Genomic DNA, 8,341 nt, shown 5'->3' with positions numbered 1-8,341 from the left:
CTTCGGAATCCCTCTTTCGCTTGGGCTGGAAACAACACGGTATATTTTAAATAAAACGAAACAGGACGAACCAAACGAACTAAAAATAAGACTAAATACGTACCAGGGAAGTCTGGAAAGGAACCTCTGATAGAAACGACTCAGCAAACATGGTTCGAACGTCGATCACCGAAGCCTAAGGAAATAGCAAAAAAAGGGAAAAACAATCAAAATCACAAAACAATCTTAATATGCAAACATCCAAACTTACGCAAAACAATTCGAAGGAGGAGGTCTTTGTTATGGGAGAGCAGCGGAGTTGCGCGTGTTGCCCGAGCAAACTTTAAAATAATAATGATGCTGCAGCCACCAGCCCTTCCACGCGCCAAAGAAACACCGGTAATTCCCACGGTACAGCACGTGGAAGTTTCTCGCGAAACGGACTAGATCAGCGTGGAATGCCTCAAATCTCCTAGACGCTAGCTCAGCGGAAACACAAGACTGATAAAAACTAAGTCGAAATATGGTATTTACATTTTGTCACGTACGATTCTAAGAAGCCCAAACTGCAACATCCCGATTCCCACGGAAGCGTACCCCCAGCGGACCACCACCTCGTGGGGGATGGCATTATAAATAAGCGATGCAACATAGCGCGGTGTTCATAATCGGTTGATTTTTATTCAGATCATTACCAGTTCATAATCGGTTCATTTTTTATTCAGTTCATAATCAGTTCTTTATTCAGTGCATTATTAGCTCATTATTCGTGCATTATTCGTTCATCAGTTTGCGATCGTTTGTTACTACGGCTCATTATTCTTTGCGTCTAGAAATTTGTATAAGTATTTTGCGTTTCGGGGTCTTTAGTTTTTTCGATAAAGAAAAGAGAGTCGCGATTAAATAAAGTAAAATTTTAAGTCTTCATTGCGATATCAATTCAGTTAGCAAGTCACTCAATTTGTATCGAAATAGTTTAATAAAGTAAAGGTTGATAGAAAACTATATTCGAGATTAAATAATAAACCCAACAACCTTCGACGATCACCGGGACAGCTGGAGTGATGGCACCCGATAGCACCTTTTCCTCAAGGTAAGCAAATTAAATTTAAAAAAAAAAACTTTCTTCTTCTCTGGCAATCTCGTTGTCCTCGAGAATTGAATCAAAACCTCCTATCATCGATTTCGTTTACGGTTTTTAAGATAGAAACATTGCTTAAATTTTAAACAAAGGAGTTGTCCGTTGTGTCGGCTTGTGCGAACGGTGTTTTCAGCTACTGAAACACCCACTGATCTTCGCATTCCTCCTCCCATTGTTGGTAAAATATTACCCATCTTTGGGCAAGGCTTGCGAAATCACACAAGTCCCGCTCAGAAAGGACTAATAAATATATCGTCGGGGTCAATTGAAAATCAAGAACGATACCGGTATTGCTATTAACCGATATTCTTGCCATTCTTGCATGCGATTATAAGAAAGATATAACAAAACAATCCCTCCTTCGGGAAATTAACCAAAAGATCGTTCGCTGTGTCGGCTCGTGCAAACGGTGTTTTCAATTATCGAGAACACCCATCGATCTTCGCCTTCCTCCTCCCACTGTTGGTAAATTATTACCCGTCTTTGGGCAAGGCTGGCGAAATCACACGAGTCCCACACAGAGAGGATCGTTAGAATTATCCTCGATAGCTAAACTCAAAAGGCAAGAAAATCGTGGCGACAGAATCCATCGGGGTAAATGAATTGAGTTTCGGTCTTAACAGCGAAATTAAAAGAGAAGAGGAAGTCAAACGAAACAATAAATTTATATAAAACAACAACCAATCTCACATTCCTATCTAATCCAGCAACGCTAAAATATATATATCTAGCTAATCGAATATATATATATATATTAACCTAACCCATTTCACATTCAAGTAAAAATCCGTTCGACGAGGAAAAATATTTATTGTACCCAGCTTTAATCCTCTCCCGCGCTAGTATCCCTGCGCATAGCAGGTTAGCCGAAAAGTGAAATTCGTTTACCAGTTGCATTAAGCGTCAGTTAACGATACCCATTAAACGCAAAAGAAAATAATAAAAAATAAAATATTTTGAAATAGTCTTTGGACTATTTCTGGTGGCAGCAACTACCGTATTAATTAATAACCTAAATCGGAATTAAATACACAATAATATCATTTTAATTTATTTCCTTTCCGATTAAATTCAAAACTCAAACTCAACTATAAAAAAAAAAAAGAAAAAATTTTTCAGTAAAATTCAACCTTAGATTTGATCGATTTAAACAAACAAATTGATACGTAACACACAACGTTTAAGCGTCGAAACAATCAAAATATCTCGCAAATCGCGAAAATTTCGAAAATTTTGACGATAAATAGCCGTCATTTCCTTCCCGCTGGAGATATTTCGACGTTTAAGCACTCGTTGAACTCCATTTCACAGTGCTAATGCAATGCACAACCATTTAAGCGTCGAAACAATCAAAATATCTCGCAAATTGCGAAGATTTCGTAAATTTTGACGAAAAATAGCCGTCATTTCCTTCGCGTTGGAGATTTTTCGACGTTTAAGCACTCGTTGAACTCCATTTCACAGTGCTAATGCAATGCACAACCATTTAAGCGTCGAAACAATCAAAATATCTCGCAAATCGCGAAGATTTCGAAAATTTTGACGAAAAATAGCCGTCATTTCCTTCCCGTTGGAGATATCTCGACGTTTAAGCACTCGTTGAACTCCATTTCACAGTGCTAATGCAATGCACAACCATTTAAGCGTCGAAACAATCAAAATATCTCGCAAATCGCGAAGATTTCGAAAATTTTAGCGAAAAATCGCCGTCATTTCCTTCCCGTAGGAGATATTTCTACGTTTAAGCACTCGTTGAACTCCATTTCACAGTGCTAATGCAATGCACAGCGTTTAAGCGTCGAAACAATCAAAATATCTCGCAAATCGCGAAGATTTCGAAAATTTTGACGAAAAATAGCCGTCATTTCCTTCCCGTTGGAGATATCTCGACGTTTAAGCACTCGTTGAACTCCATTTCACAGTGCTAATGCAATGCACAACGTTTAAGCGTCGAAACAATCAAAATATCTCGCAAATCGCGAAAATTTCGAAAATTTTGACGATAAATAGCCGTCATTTCCTTCCCGCTGGAGATATTTCGACGTTTAAGCACTCGTTGAACTCCATTTCACAGTGCTAATGCAATGCACAACCATTTAAGCGTCGAAACAATCAAAATATCTCGCAAATCGCGAAGATTTCGAAAATTTTAGCGAAAAATAGCCGTCATTTCCTTCCCGTTGGAGATATTTCGACGTTTAAGCACTCGTTGAACTCCATTTCACAGTGCTAATGCAATGCACAACCATTTAAGCGTCGAAACAATCAAAATATCTCGCAAATCGCGAAGATTTCGAAAATTTTGACGAAAAATAGCCGTCATTTCCTTCCCGTTGGAGATATCTCGACGTTTAAGCACTCGTTGAACTCCATTTCACAGTGCTAATGCAATGCACAACGTTTAAGCGTCGAAACAATCAAAATATCTCGCAAATCGCGAAAATTTCGAAAATTTTGACGATAAATAGCCGTCATTTCCTTCCCGCTGGAGATATTTCGACGTTTAAGCACTCGTTGAACTCCATTTCACAGTGCTAATGCAATGCACAACCATTTAAGCGTCGAAACAATCAAAATATCTCGCAAATTGCGAAGATTTCGTAAATTTTGACGAAAAATAGCCGTCATTTCCTTCGCGTTGGAGATTTTTCGACGTTTAAGCACTCGTTGAACTCCTTTTCACAGTGCTAATGCAATGCACAACCATTTAAGCGTCGAAACAATCAAAATATCTCGCAAATCGCGAAGATTTCGAAAATTTTAGCGAAAAATAGCCGCCATTTCCTTCCCGTTGGAGATATTTCGACGTTTAAGCACTCGTTGAACTCCATTTCACAGTGCTAATGCAATGCAACAGCGTTTAAGCGTCGAAACAATCGAAATATCTCGCAAATCGCGAAGATTTCGAAAATTTTGAGGAAAAATAGCCGTCATTTCCTTCCCGTTGGAGATATTTCGACGTTTAAGCACTCGTTGAACTCCATTTCACAGTGCTAATGCAATGCACAGCGTTTAAGCGTCGAAACAATCAAAATATCTCGCAAATCGCGAAGATTTCGTAAATTTTAGCGAAAAATAGCCGCCATTTCCTTCCCGTTGGAGATATTTCGACGTTTAAGCACTCGTTGAACTCCATTTCACAGTGCTAATGCAATGCACAGCGTTTAAGCGTCGAAACAATCAAAATATCTCGCAAATCGCGAAGAATTCGAAAATTTTGACGAAAAATAGCCGTCATTTCCTTCCCGTTGGAGATATCTCGACGTTTAAGCACTCGTTGAACTCCATTTCACAGTGCTAATGCAATGCACAACGTTTAAGCGTCGAAACAATCAAAATATCTCGCAAATCGCGAAAATTTCGAAAATTTTGACGATAAATAGCCGTCATTTCCTTCCCGCTGGAGATATTTCGACGTTTAAGCACTCGTTGAACTCCATTTCACAGTGCTAATGCAATGCACAACCATTTAAGCGTCGAAACAATCAAAATATCTCGCAAATTGCGAAGATTTCGTAAATTTTGACGAAAAATAGCCGTCATTTCCTTCGCGTTGGAGATTTTTCGACGTTTAAGCACTCGTTGAACTCCATTTCACAGTGCTAATGCAATGCACAACCATTTAAGCGTCGAAACAATCAAAATATCTCGCAAATCGCGAAGATTTCGAAAATTTTGACGAAAAATAGCCGTCATTTCCTTCCCGTTGGAGATATCTCGACGTTTAAGCACTCGTTGAACTCCATTTCACAGTGCTAATGCAATGCACAACCATTTAAGCGTCGAAACAATCAAAATATCTCGCAAATCGCGAAGATTTCGAAAATTTTAGCGAAAAATCGCCGTCATTTCCTTCCCGTAGGAGATATTTCTACGTTTAAGCACTCGTTGAACTCCATTTCACAGTGCTAATGCAATGCACAGCGTTTAAGCGTCGAAACAATCAAAATATCTCGCAAATCGCGAAGATTTCGAAAATTTTGACGAAAAATAGCCGTCATTTCCTTCCCGTTGGAGATATCTCGACGTTTAAGCACTCGTTGAACTCCATTTCACAGTGCTAATGCAATGCACAACGTTTAAGCGTCGAAACAATCAAAATATCTCGCAAATCGCGAAAATTTCGAAAATTTTGACGATAAATAGCCGTCATTTCCTTCCCGCTGGAGATATTTCGACGTTTAAGCACTCGTTGAACTCCATTTCACAGTGCTAATGCAATGCACAACCATTTAAGCGTCGAAACAATCAAAATATCTCGCAAATCGCGAAGATTTCGAAAATTTTAGCGAAAAATAGCCGTCATTTCCTTCCCGTTGGAGATATTTCGACGTTTAAGCACTCGTTGAACTCCATTTCACAGTGCTAATGCAATGCACAACCATTTAAGCGTCGAAACAATCAAAATATCTCGCAAATCGCGAAGATTTCGTAAATTTTGACGAAAAATAGCCGTCATTTCCTTCGCGTTGGAGATTTTTCGACGTTTAAGCACTCGTTGAACTCCTTTTCACAGTGCTAATGCAATGCACAACCATTTAAGCGTCGAAACAATCAAAATATCTCGCAAATCGCGAAGATTTCGAAAATTTTAGCGAAAAATAGCCGCCATTTCCTTCCCGTTGGAGATATTTCGACGTTTAAGCACTCGTTGAACTCCATTTCACAGTGCTAATGCAATGCACAGCGTTTAAGCGTCGAAACAATCGAAATATCTCGCAAATCGCGAAGATTTCGAAAATTTTGAGGAAAAATAGCCGTCATTTCCTTCCCGTTGGAGATATTTCGACGTTTAAGCACTCGTTGAACTCCATTTCACAGTGCTAATGCAATGCACAACGTTTAAGCGTCGAAACAATCAAAATATCTCGCAAATCGCGAAGATTTCGAAAATTTTAGCGAAAAATAGCTGTCATTTCCTTCCCGTTGGAGATATTTCGACGTTTAAGCACTCGTTGAACTCCATTTCACAGTGCTAATGCAATGCACAACCATTTAAGCGTCGAAACAATCAAAATATCTCGCAAATCGCGAAGATTTCGAAAATTTTAGCGAAAAATAGCCGTCATTTCCTTCCCGTTGGAGATATTTCGACGTTTAAGCACTCGTTGAACTCCATTTCACAGTGCTAATGCAATGCACAACGTTTAAGCGTCGAAACAATCAAAATATCTCGCAAATCGCGAAGATTTCGAAAATTTTAGCGAAAAATAGCCGTCATTTCCTTCCCGTTGGAGATATTTCGACGTTTAAGCACTCGTTGAACTCCATTTCACAGTGCTAATGCAATGCACAACCATTTAAGCGTCGAAACAATCAAAATATCTCGCAAATCGCGAAGATTTCGAAAATTTTAGCGAAAAATAGCCGTCATTTCCTTCCCGTTGGAGATATTTCGACGTTTAAGCACTCGTTGAACTCCATTTCACAGTGCTAATGCAATGCACAACCATTTAAGCGTCGAAACAATCAAAATATCTCGCAAATCGCGAAGATTTCGAAAATTTTAGCGAAAAATAGCCGTCATTTCCTTCCCGTTGGAGATATTTCGACGTTTAAGCACTCGTTGAACTCCATTTCACAGTGCTAATGCAATGCACAACCATTTAAGCGTCGAAACAATCAAAATATCTCGCAAATCGCGAAGATTTCGAAAATTTTGACGAAAAATAGCCGTCATTTCCTTCCCGTTGGAGATATCTCGACGTTTAAGCACTCGTTGAACTCCATTTCACAGTGCTAATGCAATGCACAACGTTTAAGCGTCGAAACAATCAAAATATCTCGCAAATCGCGAAAATTTCGAAAATTTTGACGATAAATAGCCGTCATTTCCTTCCCGCTGGAGATATTTCGACGTTTAAGCACTCGTTGAACTCCATTTCACAGTGCTAATGCAATGCACAACCATTTAAGCGTCGAAACAATCAAAATATCTCGCAAATTGCGAAGATTTCGTAAATTTTGACGAAAAATAGCCGTCATTTCCTTCGCGTTGGAGATTTTTCGACGTTTAAGCACTCGTTGAACTCCTTTTCACAGTGCTAATGCAATGCACAACCATTTAAGCGTCGAAACAATCAAAATATCTCGCAAATCGCGAAGATTTCGAAAATTTTAGCGAAAAATAGCCGCCATTTCCTTCCCGTTGGAGATATTTCGACGTTTAAGCACTCGTTGAACTCCATTTCACAGTGCTAATGCAATGCAACAGCGTTTAAGCGTCGAAACAATCGAAATATCTCGCAAATCGCGAAGATTTCGAAAATTTTGAGGAAAAATAGCCGTCATTTCCTTCCCGTTGGAGATATTTCGACGTTTAAGCACTCGTTGAACTCCATTTCACAGTGCTAATGCAATGCACAGCGTTTAAGCGTCGAAACAATCAAAATATCTCGCAAATCGCGAAGATTTCGTAAATTTTAGCGAAAAATAGCCGCCATTTCCTTCCCGTTGGAGATATTTCGACGTTTAAGCACTCGTTGAACTCCATTTCACAGTGCTAATGCAATGCACAGCGTTTAAGCGTCGAAACAATCAAAATATCTCGCAAATCGCGAAGAATTCGAAAATTTTGACGAAAAATAGCCGTCATTTCCTTCCCGTTGGAGATATCTCGACGTTTAAGCACTCGTTGAACTCCATTTCACAGTGCTAATGCAATGCACAACGTTTAAGCGTCGAAACAATCAAAATATCTCGCAAATCGCGAAGATTTCGAAAATTTTAGCGAAAAATAGCCGTCATTTCCTTCCCGTTGGAGATATTTCGACGTTTAAGCACTCGTTGAACTCCATTTCACAGTGCTAATGCAATGCACAACCATTTAAGCGTCGAAACAATCAAAATATCTCGCAAATCGCGAAGATTTCGAAAATTTTAGCGAAAAATAGCCGTCATTTCCTTCCCGTTGGAGATATTTCGACGTTTAAGCACTCGTTGAACTCCATTTCACAGTGCTAATGCAATGCACAACCATTTAAGCGTCGAAACAATCAGAATATCTCGCAAATCGCGAAGATTTCGAAAATTTTAGCGAAAAATCGCCGTCATTTCCTTCCCGTTGGAGATATTTCTACGTTTAAGCACTCGTTGAACTCCATTTCACAGTGCTAATGCAATGCACAGCGTTTAAGCGTCGAAACAATCAAAATATCTCGCAAATCGCGAAAATTTCGAAAATTTTGACGATAAATAGCCGTCATTTCCTTCCCGCTGGAG

General features: G+C 39.2%; 2 long non-coding RNA genes across 2 annotated transcripts in view; one reads left to right on the top strand and one right to left on the bottom strand.

The window, feature by feature from the left end:
• Positions 1 to 504, bottom strand: LOC126873831 (uncharacterized). The gene is made up of 3 exons (XR_007692573.1): positions 251 to 504; positions 104 to 175; positions 1 to 25 (listed from the first exon to the last, which is right to left on the bottom strand). It is a non-coding gene; the product is annotated as an uncharacterized LOC126873831 (long non-coding RNA).
• The window catches only part of LOC126873832 (uncharacterized), a 29,979-nt gene extending 27,771 nt beyond the window's left edge, over positions 1 to 2,208 (top strand). Inside the window, exon 2 of the long non-coding RNA XR_007692576.1 lies at positions 1,995 to 2,208. This is a non-coding gene — a long non-coding RNA (uncharacterized LOC126873832). The remainder of the gene's footprint in view (positions 1 to 1,994) is intronic.
• Positions 2,209 to 8,341: the final 6,133 nt, after the last annotated feature.

This window comes from Bombus huntii, chromosome 15 (genome assembly GCF_024542735.1).
Source record: "Bombus huntii isolate Logan2020A chromosome 15, iyBomHunt1.1, whole genome shotgun sequence".
Taxonomy (NCBI): domain Eukaryota; kingdom Metazoa; phylum Arthropoda; class Insecta; order Hymenoptera; family Apidae; genus Bombus; species Bombus huntii.
The sequence above is the reverse complement of the archived record's forward strand: the minus strand, read 5'-3'. Positions and strand labels throughout refer to the sequence as shown.